Consider the following 14,291-nt stretch of genomic DNA (forward strand, 5'->3'; position numbering starts at 1 on the left):
CTTACAGCCGCCGCCACCTAGTCCCAGGCAGCACTGGCTGCCCTGTGGCTGACCCTCCGGCACCCTCGGGGGAACAGGACATGTCTCATGGCCTCCACTGCGTCTCAGAGCCTCCCCAGGTCTGCATCCCTGAATTTTTTGGCCGCCATTGTTGCGAGCTGGCTGGGGTTGGCTGTGCAAGTGATGCTTAAGTGCTGCTTTACCTTGTTAGTGGGGGGCTGACGAGTGTGGTGCCGGCGAATCGGCTGCTGAGCCTTCATTTCCGGCGAGAAGCCTGTGGAGCCTTGTTAAATGGACCAATTAACGTTGAGTAGCACAGCCAGCCTCGCTGGAGAATTGTGCCCCTTGTTTCTCCCACATGAGGTTTCCTTTACTGAATACATAATTTGTTTAATCACCTGAGGGGAAGCTATATAAATTTCTTGAAGCCTCGAAGATACTTTGGAAAAGCTCTCCTACACCTAGTCATTTATTGTTGTCACATCAGTTACTTTCCATAGGTGATATTTTCACAGTCAAAACAGCACAGTGCATTCAACAGGGATCCAGATGATTTTGAATTCTATCCCAGATGTTTATCCAGCTCTTTCTGAACTGGTTCATTGCCACAGTATTCTCAGGCTTTACTGGCAATCTGTTCGAAATACTCACAGCACTGCATGAAAAATACATTTTCCCTAATCTACAGTTTTACTTTTACAGTACATTGAAAGGGAAACATTGAAAAGTACTGGAAGTGTTGTGATTTAGGTATTGTATATATTGGTTGAGAAGAGACAATCGGGCAGCCTTCATTTCATTCAGCGTGATCTTAAATCATTGCAGAAGACCTATTCTCTCATCAAAACTGTACCTTACGGTAATTAAATTAATTATCTCCGCTACTGAGATGGTTTGGCAATCAAACATGAAAACTTGGCACAACACCATTGCTGCAGATTTAGCTGCAAAGCAGAATAAATTGTCCAGCCTGTTTGCTATGAAGGGCAGTGCCGCAACACTAGGGTTTGTCTTAATCACACTATATATGCTGCATCAATTTTGTTCAGATATCGGGCGGGATTCTCCTGTACCCGGCGGGGCGGGGGTCCCGGCGGGATGGAGTGACGTGAACCACTCTGGCGTCAGCCCGCCCCAAAGGTTCAGAATCCTCAATCGGAGGATTCCGCACCTTTGGGGCGGCCGATGCCGGAGTGGTTTGCGTCCTGCCGGCTGGCGTGGAAGGATTTTGGCACCACGCCAGCCGGGGCCGAAGGGACTCCGCCAGCCGGCGCCAGTCCGCGCATACACGGGAGCGTCAGCGACTGCTGACGTTATCCCGCGCATGCGCGTGTTCACCTAAGCATCGGCCATCGTGGAGGCTGACACAGCCGACGCGTAGGAAAAAGAGTTCCCCCATGGCACAGGCCCGCCCGCGGATTGGCGGGCCCTAATTGCGGGCCAGGCCACCGTGGGGGCACCCCCTGGGGCCAGATCGCCCTGCGCGCCCCGCCCCCCAGGATCCCAGAGCCCGCCCGCGCCGTCAGGTCCCACTGGTAAGGGACCTAGTCTAATCTACGCCGGCGGGACTGGCTAAAAATCAGCGGGACTTCGGCCCATCGCTGGTCGGAGAATCGCTGGGGGGGGGGGGGGGGGGCTGCTGTGAGCGGCCGCCAATCGGCACAGTGCGATTCCCACCCCTGCTGAATCTCCGGTGCCAGAGAATTCGGTGGACGGCGGGGACGGGACTCACGCCGCCCTTCGGCGATTCTCTGACCCGGCGGGGGGGGCCGGACAATCCCGCCCCTGATTTATGCTATATATATTAAAGGTCCTATGGTTCAGTGTGTTCATCCACTCCTGAACGATAAAGCCCATCAAAATCTCACGTTCCGCTCACAATCTGTGCTGATTTTGGCACCACGCCAGCCGGGGCCAGTGGGGCAGCACGGTAGCATGGTGGTTAGCAAAAATGCTTCACAGCTCCAGGGTCCCAGGTTCAGTTCCCGGCTGGGTCACTGTCTGTGCGGAGTCTGCACGTCCTCCCCGTGTGTGCGTGGGTTTCCTCCGGGTGCTCCGGTTTCCTCCCACAGTCCAAAGATGTGCGGGTTAGGTGGATTGGCCATGCTAAATTGCCCTTAGTGTCCTAAAAAAGAAGGTTAATTGGGGGGGTTACTGGTATAGGTGGATACGTTGGCTTCAGTAAGGTGATCATTGCTCGGCACAACATCGAGGGCCGAAGGGCCTGTTCTGTGCTGTACTGTTCTATGATTCAACCATTATCTATAAATATTTCTGGGTCATCTGGGCAGAGAAACACATCACTATATTTAAAAAGTCTCTAATACAAGCCATAGAGGAGCTTAAACCAGTGTATTTTATGTTTGTCCTTTCTTTTCGTTCTTCACCAGGTGTGGCCACTGCTGGCTAGGCAGCATTCCCCCCCACCCCCACCAATTGTCTTTGAGAAGGTGGTGGTGAGCCGTCTTCTTGAGCCACTGCAAATCATGTGTAGCTGTGGAAGCTCCTGGATTTTGACCCAGCGATTGTGAGGAATGGTGATATATTTGCAATTCAGAATAGTGTGTGGCTTGGAGAGGAATCTGCAGCTGGTGGTGTTCCCCTGTGTCTGTTGCCTTTGTCGAGGGCGCAATTTTAGAAGGTGCTACTGAAGAGACTTGGTGAATTGCTACAGTGTATCTTGTCAATGGTATACACTGCTGTCACTGTGTGTTGCTAGTGAAGGAAGTGAATGATTAAGGTGCCAGATGGAGTTATAACTAAGCAGGCTGCCTTGTCTTGAATGGTGTCAAGTTTTGAGAGTGTTGTTGGAGCTGCACTCATCCAGGCAAGTATAGAGGGCGGAATTCTCGGCCGAGGTTCACGACGGCCTCGGAGCCCGCTCCCCGCACCTAATTCACCCCCACCCGGGGGGCTAGGAGCGGGCCTCCGTCTTTCTCGGCAGTGACCTCGTCACGCCGAGAATGTGAAGCCATCTGCGCATGCGTGGGGGGGGGGGGGGGGGGGGGGGGGTCCGCGGGGGGCGCATAAAATGTCGGGGGGCCCTCCCGCGATTCTCCCAGTTCACATGGGGAGCGGAGAATCGCGCCCAGAGTATTTCGTAACATGCCTGACTTTTGCCTTGTAGATGGTGGCCAGACCTTCGGGAGTTAGGAGGTCAGTTACTCACTGCAGGGTTCCTAGCCTCTGATGTGCTCTTGTAGCCACAGTGGGCAACCCGGTAGCACAGTGGTTAGCATAGTTGTTTTACAACTCCAGGGTCTCAGGTTTGATTCCTGGCTTAGGTCACTGTCTATGCGGAGTCTGCATGTTCGCCCCGTGTCTGCGTGGGTTTCCACCGGGTGCTCCGGTTCCTCGCACAAAGATGTGCAGGTTAGGTGGGTTGGCCATGATAAATTGCCCTTAGTGTCCACAAAGGTTAGGTGGGGTTACTGAGTTACAGGAATAGGGTGGAGATGTAGGGTGCTCTTTCCAAGAGCTGGTGCAGACTAAATGGGCCGAATGGCCTCCTTCTGCACTGTAAATTCTATGATTCTATGTATTCATATGGCTAGGCGAGTTCAGTTTCTGCTGAATGGTACCCCTAGGATGTTGACAGCGAAGGATTCAGCGATGGCAATGCCATGCATTGTCATGGGAAGATGGTTAGATCCTCTCTTGTTGGAGATGGTCTTTGCCTGGAACTTGTGTGGCTTGAATGTTACAGCCACCTGTGTGACCAAGGCTGAATATTGTCCAGGTCTTGCTGCATATAGGAGGAGTTGTGAAAGGTTCGGAACATTGCACAATCATCCGTGAGCATCCTCACTTCTGACCTTGTGATGAAATGAAATGAAATGAAAATCGCTTATTGTGACATGTAGGCTTCAAATGAAGTTACTGTGAAAAGTCCCCAGTCGCCACATTCCGGCGCCTGTTCGGGGAGGCTGTTACGGGAATCGAACCGTGCTGCTGGCCTGCCTTGGTCTGCTTTAAAAGCCAGCGATTTAGCCCAGTATTTGATGAAGCAGCTGAAGATGGTTGTACCGAGGACACTACCCTGAGGTACGCCTGCAGTGTTGGCCAGGGAACACCAAAAACCACAGCCATCTTTGTTTGTGCCAGGTATGACTCTAACCAATGATGAGCCTCCCTCTGATTCTCATTGACTTCAGTTTAGCCAGGGCTCCTTGATGCCATACTCGGACAAATGCTGCCTTGATGTCAAGGGTCATCATTCTCATGTCACTTCTGGAGTTTAGCTTTTTTTGTCCCTGTTTGGCCCAAGGCCGTGACTCTTTGGGGCCCAAACTGAGCATCAGTGAGCAAGTTATTTCTGAGTAAGTGCTTCTTGATAGCACCGTTGATGATCCCTTCCTTCACTTTGCTGGTGATCGAGGATATACTGATTGGGCGGTATTTGGCTGGGTTGGATTATTGCTTTTTGTGTGCAGGACAGACCTGGCCACTTTTCCATATTGTAGTCGCCGTATTTGAACAGCTTGGATAGTGGTGCGGTTAGTGCTGGAACACAAGTTTCCAGAACTATCGACAGAATATTGTCAGGGCCCATAACCTTTGCAGTGTCCAGTACCTTCAGCCACTGATTTCATGTGGAATGAATCAAATTGGTTGAAGATTGGCATCCTGGGGACTTCAGGAGGGAGGCTGAGATGGATCATACACTCAACACTTCTGGCGAAAGATGGTTCCCAATGCTTTAGAAGATCTTCTGCACTGCTGTATCAGATGGTGGAGTTTCCTTCACCAATTAGTTAGTTAATATTTCCGAATGGTAGCGAGCTTGCTCTCCCTGTACGAACACAGTCTCCACCAAGGCTCAAGAACAGAGGTGTATACTGTGGCCGTGTGGCTATCACTATGCCCATCATGCAGAATATTGCCAACCTTTTCACTCTTTTGTCTAGATTTTCGCCATTAAGATGAGCAGCTCGAATTGGGAAACTGAGACCATTGGGAACTGCAACAACAGAAACAGATGGCTCAACATTTGTTTCTCCAGCTGGCCTCATTATGAATGTTTGGCTGAGTTCCATGATTCTGTAATGACAGTTCTTTAATGGATTAGTTCAAAAGGGGTCTATTTTCACAGGTTAAAGTGGAGTGTTTGCTTTGATTGATTGACATCTTTATGAGGTTATTCCTGCTTTGATTTGTCTTTTTTCAATGTCAATGTGGGTAGTTTTCTGGTCCCGCCAGTAGCAGGCATCGTAGCTGGCGGGACCAGAAAATTCAGAGTGCAATTGAATGTTTTCCGCCAGAGTAAAATTCGTTTTCCATTTTCCCCTTCCAACTTTCATGGCGGGTTGGGTTTCCCCACTGTGTCATGTTGCATCTCATGAATGTTCATTAAAAACCCAGCTTGCCAGGATCACATTCACATTCCAAATTTAATCACCACACTGGTGGATAATTAGAACAGTGTGATTCACAACTATACACAGTTTGATTCACAACTTCCTGATGGCAGGCACATTCATAACTGGGTTAGGGGGTGGGTGACTGGACAGAAGCACGGCAGAGGCAATTCGACATTGGTCTTCACTACCGAGAATACAAGTAACATAGCTGTGAATAGTTACGACCACCAGGAAAGCACATTGTTGGGGCTGCAGGCTGACAAATCCCCAGGTCCTGTTGGACTTCATCCTAGGAAATGACTAGTGAGATAGTTGATCTGCTGGTAGCACTGCTGCCTCACGGCACCGAGCTCCTAGGTTCGATCCCGGTTCTGGGTCACTGTCCGTGTGGAGTTTGCACATTCTCTCCGTGTTTGCGTGGGTTTCGCCCCTGTGGTGAATCACAGTAGCGTAATTCACACTGTATTACACATGTTGTACTGTCTCGGCAAGCTCGGCACACGAGCAGTTGCGCTGCTCTGCCACTAGGGGGAGATGCACTGGGAGTGTACGGGAGTTTGTACTGGGCTGCACCCTTGGCTCCACCCATGGTGCCTCCCCCTAACTGGAAGTATAAAGGTTGATGCTGAGAGCCTGCCTGGCAGTTCATCTGGAGTTCATCTTGTCATAGGCAGGCGAGGCAGGCCGCCAGGCCACATGCAAAGCCCCCCCCCCCAACCAGATGGAGGGAATTTCTCACGCCAAAGGTTGAAGAACTCAAGGAGGTCATTCTGGTCGGTATGGGGGCAGTGGTAAAGGTGGCTGTGACGGAGGCACTGATCACCTTATACGCAGCCCTAGAAAAGGCGGAGAGGCAGCTGGAGATGCAGGACGCTACAATCAAGGAGCTGGAGAAAGCCTCGACAGATCAGAGCGGCCGGATCACCACTTTAGAAACAGAAGTAGCAAGGTTGGTGGTGGCACAAGGGACACTAAAGGGGAAAGTCGAGGACCAAGAAAATAGCAACAGCAGACTCTCCGAATAGTTGGCCTACCGGAGGGGACCGAGGACAGGAACCCCACGGAGTATGCGGCCCACAGGTCACTCCGGCCAAAGCCCAAAGCCGGGGATCAGCCAAGGGCCATCATTCCAATTCTGCACCGGTACCAGGACCGGGAAAAAATTTGAACTGGGCCAGGTAGACAAAATCCTGCAACTGGGAACGACACCCAATGCAGGTGGACCAGGACATTGGGGCAGATGTGGACAAACGCAGGGTGGTGTTCAATGGGGCCAAGACAGCCCTTTATAGGAAGTGTAAACATTTGGAATGCTGTACCCAGCCAAGCTCTGGCTGTCTTTCCAGGGCAGGGAATACTATTTCACTGCACCGTTGGATGCGGATAAATCCGTCCACAAACACAGGCTGGGAAGACAGCAACAAAACCGTCGCTGAGGCAGATGCTGCAATGGACTGGGACAATGTGAAACCGTTTTGCACAGGACTGTACCTCCTCACTTTGAAGGGTAGACCCAGGAAGGAGGGGGCAAAAGCAGCAGAGTGCAGAATTGGTGGCGAGAATGTGGGTGGAGAAAAGAAATGAAAAGCGCAGCGGTCAGGGGGAGGTATAGATCGGTCCCAGGAAGGGAGGGGGGGCACCACATGAGCAGGTAAGCTAACTCCAGGAAGTATGAGCGAAGTGGGGGGACAGTGCCTGGCATCAGAGGGGGAGAAGACCACACTTGGGGGGGATAGCAGGGGCAGGTGTAAACGGGAGGAGAAAACCTGGGGGGGGGGGGCACTAGTAGGGACAAGGTGGGGAAGGTGTGGGTTTCGCGCCTGTGGTGAATCACAGTAGCGTAATTCACACTGTATTACACATGTTGTACTATGTCTCAGTAAGCTCGGCACACGAGCAGTTGCGCTGCTCTGCCACTAGGGGGAGATGCACTGGGAGTGTACGGGAGTTTGTACTGGGCTCCACACACGGCTCCTCCACCTAACCGGAAGTATAAAGGTTGACGCTGAGAGCCTGCCTTCCAGTTCATCTGGAGTTCATCTTGTCATAGGCAGGCTCTGTTGTAAGACGATTAAAACCACTGTTCACTTCTAACCACGTGTCGCGTGAATTGATGGTCTCATCAGCCCCCACAACCCAAAGATGTGCTAGGCTTCCTCCGATAGATCACACATGGCAGCAAGGAACAAAGAAGCACTGCATAAAGCCACTTTGGAGAGTCCCCAAAGGGAAACCCTGGAGTGCAGAGGCTCACCCACGTGACATATACATAATTGGAAGCCATCTGGGTGGCCTCTGGACAAAGGGAAACCCTGGAGCACAGGGGCCCGGCCTCATGGTGAGTACGGTGACCATGGCCATTTTGGATGGCCCTCTAACAAAGGGAAAGCCCAGAGTGCAGGGTTCATCCACAAGGTAAATATGATTGATGCCACAGGAGGGGTGGTACAGAAACCCCCCCCCCCCCCCATCAGAACAGTCACATGGAACGTCAGGGGACCTAACGGCTCAGTGAAAAGATCCAGAGTCCTCACCCACCTGAAATGTATGACAGTCTTCCTCCAAGAAATGCACCTGAGGGAGACGCATTGACTACGGGTAAGAAAAAGCTGGGTGGGACAGACTTATCATTCCTGCTACGGGACGAGGGCTAGGGGGAGTGTCCATACTGTTAAATAAGAGGACTGTTTACAGTGATGAGGATGGTTATGGGCCCAGGGGGACGGTGCTTCATGGTTAGTGATGTCCTGGAAGGGACACCAGAGTTCCTTATTACCGTATACGCTCCCAACTGGGATGATGCGGACTTCATTAAAAAGACTATGGCGGAAATTCCCGACATAGACACATGGACTCATGCGGGAAGACTTTAAATGTGTACAGGACCCATGGACACACAGATTAAATCCCAAATAGGAAAAGAGATCAAACATGCTGAAGGAGAGTGCTCATGGAACAGATGGGGCCAATGGACTCATAGAGGTTCACACACCAAGGGGAGAAGGAATTCTCCTTTTCCCAGGTACACAGGGTCTACGCTAGGATTGATTTCTTCATTTTTGGGAAATCAGTGTTTCCAGGGGTAGTAGGAGCGGAACACTCTTCCATCGTAATCTCTGACCACGCTCCACACTACGTGGATGGGAGGTTGGAAACAGGCCGGGACCTACGGAGGTTGGACACGGCCCTCCTTGCCGATAAAGGATTTTACGAAAAGGTATCACAGGCCATAATCGGGTGCGTAACCAACAACCAGAATTGGGAGGTCTCATCCTCCATGTTCTGAGAGGTGCTGTGGTTTGAGGCGAATTTATCGGATACAAAGTGTACAGAGACAGGCGGATAGGCAACAACTGGCCGATTCCACACTGGAGGTTGACCGACCGTACTCCGCATCCCCAATCGCCAAACTACTGGCGGAGAGGTAAATGTTACAAATGGACTTTGATCTGCTGTCCACGAGGAAAGCAGTACACCAACACCACCACCAGGCACTGTCTACAAACATGGAGACAGAGCCAGCCGCCTGCTGGCCCACCAGCTGAGGAAATAGGCAACCACCAGGGAAATAGCACAGCTCAGGGACAACAACGGCAGACTAGCAGCCAAGCTGGAAAAACTCAACGGAGCCTTTGAGACCTTCTACCGGGGACTGTACCCATCCGAGCCCCCTGAGGGGCACTTGGGGATTAAACAGTTCCTCGATGAACTGGACATGCTGGTCGTGGAGGACGAAAGGAAATGGGACCTGAAATCACCATTAGAACTGGGGATAGGTCATGGAGAGTACCAACTCCATGCAGCTGGGGAAGGTGCTGGGACCAGATGGATTCACACGGGACTTCTACAAAATATTTTTGCCAGCACTAGCCCCATACCTGTGGGAGATGTTCGCAGACTCTCTGGTAAGGGGCTCCCTGCCCCCAACACTGGCACAAGCCGCCGCTGATACCCAAAAAAGATAAAGGCCCAACTGAGTGTGGGTCCTACAGACCCATCTCGCTGCTAAATGTAGGTGCAAAAATCCAGGCAAAAACCCTGGCTAAGCGGCTGGAGAACTGGTGGTCGTGGAGGACCGGACAGGCTTTGCCTAGGGCAGGCAGCTAACATTGAATATCAGACACCTGCTGAACATGATAATGACCCCATCCAGGGAGAACACCAGAAGTGATCATCTCCCTGGATGCAGAAAAGAGTTTTGTGGAAGTACCTCAGAGGTACTGGAGCAGTTTGGGCTTGGGCCAAGGTTCACCTCTTGGGTGAAACTATTGTACAGCGCTAACATGGCGAACATACAGAAAAACATCACCAACTCTAAATACTTCCAGCTGCACAGAGGCACGTGGCAGAGATGCCAGCTGGTAAGCACCGAAGGATCCAAGAAAGGATTCTACAAAGGAGAAGAAGCATGGGAGGCCTCGCCCTCCCAAACCTACAGTTCTACCACTGGGTGGCCACAGCAGACGTGTGAGGGGGTGGGTGAAGAGGCAGAATGGGTGAGGATGGAGGAGAGTTCCTGCATAGGGACATCCCTCTGAGCACTAATCACAACAGCAATCCCATCCCCTCCAACCAAGTAGTCAAGGTGCCCAGTAGTAGTGGCCACACTCTGACCGTGGTACCAGCTGAGACACCACTTGGGCCTAACTGAAAGCCCCCATCTGCAACCACGGTTTCAAGCCCGCAACAATGGATGCCACCTTCAAATGGTGGATATAGGACAAGGGGACACTGACAGCGACATGTACACAGACGACAGGTTAGCGACCCTGGAGGAGCTCAAGGAATAGTTCCCAAAGGGAACGAGATGAGGTGCTTAGAGGTCCGGAACTTCCTCCGCAGAGAGACAACAGCGTACCCCCAGATGCGGCCTAGGGAGGAGGAACTGTGGGGATCTGTATGGGTGACTGCTGGAGGAGGTTCAATCCCCCCTGGACGAGACGAGGGAGAAATAGGAAGAGGAACTGGTCATAGAAGTGTGTGTGTTTGTGTGGTTGGAGGGGTGGTGGGGGTGAGGTGGAGACACTGGATCAAGGCACTACATAGGACGAACTCTATCTCCATCTATGCAGGACTAAGCCTGATGCAGCTAAAGGTGCCAGGGATGTCCGGCCAACCACAAACACATGTTCTGGGATTCCCTAGACTGGTGGGGTTCTAGACAACCTTTTTCGAGGCAATATCCAAGGTGGTTGGGGGTGGAGCCAAGCCCAAAAGTGGCAGTCTTCGGGGTATCAGACCAGCCAGAACTCTTTGTGGGAGGGGGCCAATGCCGTAACCTTTACCTCCCCCATCGCTCCTGCCAAAGAATCCTGCTCAGCTGACAATCGGCGACACCACCCAAAGTCGCTGGTTGGCTGGCCGACCTGTCGGACGTTCTCCAACTGGAGAAGATAAAATTCGTCATCAGCGGGTCAGAGAAGGGTTTCCACATCTTCCAAGACCTGTTCGTAGCTAGCAACGTAGAGGAAGGTGGGTGGGGGTGGGGCAGTTGTAAATATGTATAGTGATCGGTGTTTGTTTGATTATACTCTCATTGCACTCGAGTCTATATTGTGCAACGGCTAATCAGAGATTAACAGCCCTTCACTTACTAGCAGCGCCACCTGCAGTCGTGGCCACTTCTGATACTGCAGGAAGCCCAAAGATGAAAATCACCACTGCAGTCCCTGGATGAAGATGAGTGGGATGGGCTTTCCAAGGCCTGTCAGGGAGACCCCGGTGATGGGTATGTGTGGTGGGAAAGAGTCAAGAAGGCAAGAGACTCTCTGTCCCAAACCTTGTCTGATCTATCCCAAGCCTTGTCTGATCCTAAACTGGGCTTAGAATTTCCCCTAATTTATTTTTTAAAAATGAAAATCCCAATCCATTCAGCCCTTCCCGATAGCTGTTATCTCAGTTCTGGTACCATCCTTGCAAATCTTGTTTAAACATTCCCCAGTGCCTCGGGTGTCCTTTCTTAACATGGAGTCTACAATTATGCACAGTATTCCAATTCTGGACTGACCTGTGTCCTTTACAATTTTAACGTAACTTTAAAATGTTATACCCCCAAATTAAATCCCACTACTTTGCGAGTAATTTAATTCTTTTGCTAATCTGTGCTGCTGTTTTTATTGAATTTTCACTTGTATCCCTTTGCTCTTCTACCCCATTTTCTTTCTTATTTTCTGTATTGGTGATGGTTCCACCAAAATGCATCACGTCACATTTAATATTGTTTCACTTCAATGTCAGTAAGTTTACGGGGTCTGTAACCTCATTTAGCATAGCGAGATTCGTTTTAACATTGCTTCCCACTGTCTGACATAGAACCAGTTGACTGGAGCAGCCTCCCACAATCTCAGACTCGCGTCCTCTCCTTTTTCCTGCCCCATCCTCTCGCCATTTCTCTCTCCAGAATCTACATTCCCATTCAAGATCCAGACCCCATCCAAAGCTGGAACTCCGGGGTTGTGGAACAGCGTGTCCCAATGATGCAGAAGTGTCTAGCTGGGGCTGTTATAACAATTTTTTTTCAACAAGACTCTCAAAACTGCTCGTCCTGCTTCTTCCCGCTCATCTCTAGTTGTCAGGTGCTTAGCTCTGGAACTCCCACCCTAAACACCTCCACCTCTCTCCGCCTGTGACATGATCCTTAAAACTAACCTCTTTGACCAAGCTCCTGGTCATCTGCCCTAATACCTCTTTTGTGACTGAGTGTCAAATTCTGGATTTTTTTCACTATGCTAACACCACTCATTACACTCGTTGTGTTTTTTACATTTCCTCATCCAAGCGTGGGATTAAAGGCCTCCAGAGCAGCAGTTTCCTAGTTATTGTGTAACTTTTGAGGAGTGACTTCCAGCATCTGGACTTCCCTGGAAGGTTTCCCTGAGGACTGGAGGACAGTGCTCCATCATTTGCAAGGCACTGATCCTCTGCATCTCTTCCAATGGGGATAGTCTACTCTGCTGTGGGACCTCCGCTGAAGAGGAAGAGAGGGCTGGGAGGGAGAGGAGGCAAGATGAGTGCAGACATTGTCCTTAGGCAGAGACCTGTAAGGAGAGAGGCACAGGGAGGCCAGGACGGAAGGGGACGCTGAAGACGCCTCCACCCAGTTGCTAGAGTACACAGGCAGTGCACCAACTACCTCCAGATGTCTGAGGTCCAGTGCCGCAGGAGGCTACCCCTCCTCAGCGACATTTTTTAAATGAAATGATAGGTGCTAAAATTGCCTCCAACTGTATGGGAGCGGCAATGGGGAGGGTGGGGGGGTCACCCATGCTGGTAGCATTGAAGGTCACAGTGGCCCTTAACTTCCACACCTATGGTTCACTCAGTGGGGGATTTGTGCGACATTTTTCCCGGGATTTGTGCGGATCGGTCAAGGCCCAGGCAGGCTAGTCGTTCAGAGGGTTGGTGCATGCACGATTGGCCGAATAGCCACCTTCTGCACTGTAGGGATTCTATGAAATGTCCAGTTGCAACATTAATCAATTGTTGAAGCTATTTCAGCCTTGCAGACATCTCCTGGTCAAATTCACAGAGATGCCCCTGCACTCTTTAAACCCACACGGCAGATCCCTATTGGATCCCAGCACCCCGATGTGTCCCGCCCCACCCACAGAGAGACCCAATTAAAAATGCTTCTCACGTTGGGCAGGCCTTAATTGCCCACCCAGTGTAATATTGTATTAAAAACGCAATCTCGGGCAGGAGTGGGTTTTGCCTCCAATTCCAGTCCCACTGACCTTGGGCACACCCAGAGGGTAAACCTCAGACCATAATTTATTATGTCAAGAGCTTTTTTGTTCCTGGAATTTCTCTCAGTGCTGTGGAGATTAATCTTCAAATCTTGGAGATTCCAGATCATTCCTGCATGGATTTGTAACTCTGCGATCTGGTTTTACGTACAACTGGCTTCTCAGTTACCATCAATTAGAACAATAGCCACACTTAAAGTACTTCAGAGTGCACCATGTTTGTCATATGATCCACCTCCCAGATTAACTTACAGCAAACTCTTAGACAACAGTTACTAAGTTAACATTGCATACCTTGATATGAATCTGTCCTTGACCAGGCTAAAATTTAGAATATTTTTCTTTAAACACAGGCTTTTTTTTAATCATGAAGAATAGCGAGGGCAGAATGTATTGCTTTTTGTTCACTAACTATAAAAGTGGCTAGTTAATTTGTGTTTCTCTGGACTCACACACAAACACATCAATGATTTAGTGTTTTTCAAGGAGAGTCACATATTTCAAATTACAGCAAAGCCTAAGACAGGGCCCATCCGAATCTCTGTAGAAGAGTCAAATGGAGTGGAAACTTAACAGATACTACCCGACCTGCCAAGTTCATCTGGCATTTTCTGTTTTTATTTCATGTTTCCGGCATCTGCAGTATTTTGCTTTTATTCCTGTAAAATGAAACCTTGTATCTCATTACTTTCCATGTATTTCTCTCAATATATGCACACACCAAAGTGCAAAATCAATTCTACAATTTTCTTTGAGTCTTCATCTTTAGTTGTTTTTTTGTGCTATTTATAATTCTGATACTGCATTAGCGTTTATCCACCAGTATCTGGAATGCTCATAGCACATGGGAAAAATTTGGACTGCTCAGGCAGGCTATACAGAATATAGCTAGAGATAGAAAAATGGTAAAAATATGATCAGTGAGTATCATCCAAAAAGTAAAGATAGGCAAATAAGATACGTGGACTAGAGAGGGTAAATTGGAAGTATAGACTAGAGCTAGGCAAATAACTCATACAGAAGAAGCAAATAAACAGGATATATACAATACTATGCTTTTTTAAAATGTGTTCATGCGGGGTGTCGCTGGCTGGGCCTTCATTTGTTGCCCGTCACCGAGGGCATTTGAGAGTCAACTACATTGCTGTGGATCTGGAATCAAATAGGACAGACGAGGTAAGGACGG

At 50.0% G+C, this 14,291-nt stretch overlaps 1 protein-coding gene across 3 annotated transcripts in view; it reads right to left on the bottom strand.

The window, feature by feature from the left end:
• The window catches only part of LOC119965041 (serine/threonine-protein kinase 32A-like), a 416,342-nt gene that overhangs the window by 264,897 nt on the left and 137,154 nt on the right, over positions 1–14,291 (bottom strand). The window lies entirely within an intron of this gene.

The sequence above is a fragment of the Scyliorhinus canicula genome, chromosome 4 (genome assembly GCF_902713615.1).
Source record: "Scyliorhinus canicula chromosome 4, sScyCan1.1, whole genome shotgun sequence".
Taxonomy (NCBI): domain Eukaryota; kingdom Metazoa; phylum Chordata; class Chondrichthyes; order Carcharhiniformes; family Scyliorhinidae; genus Scyliorhinus; species Scyliorhinus canicula.